This window comes from Tarenaya hassleriana, unplaced genomic scaffold (assembly GCF_000463585.1).
Source record: "Tarenaya hassleriana unplaced genomic scaffold, ASM46358v1 Cleome21, whole genome shotgun sequence".
NCBI lineage: Eukaryota > Viridiplantae > Streptophyta > Magnoliopsida > Brassicales > Cleomaceae > Tarenaya > Tarenaya hassleriana.
This window is the reverse complement of record NW_010965451.1, coordinates 288699-288908: the sequence shown is the minus strand read 5'-3', so window position 1 is coordinate 288908 and position 210 is coordinate 288699.

Genomic DNA, 210 nt, shown 5'->3' with positions numbered 1-210 from the left:
AAGTGAATCATCCCGAGGTAAGCATCTTGGTATGCAACGTAAAGAGGTTGTTTATACTTAATGAATTCTTTGACAAAGTGCTTAGTTGCAGAGCACGATTTGAAAGAATTCACCTATGCAAGTATGAAGTGTGGCCGCTTCAAGATGTTGGAGGCTCGACATCTATGTGCTTGTGAAGGGGATATGGACACATGGCCGATATAGTGTCAA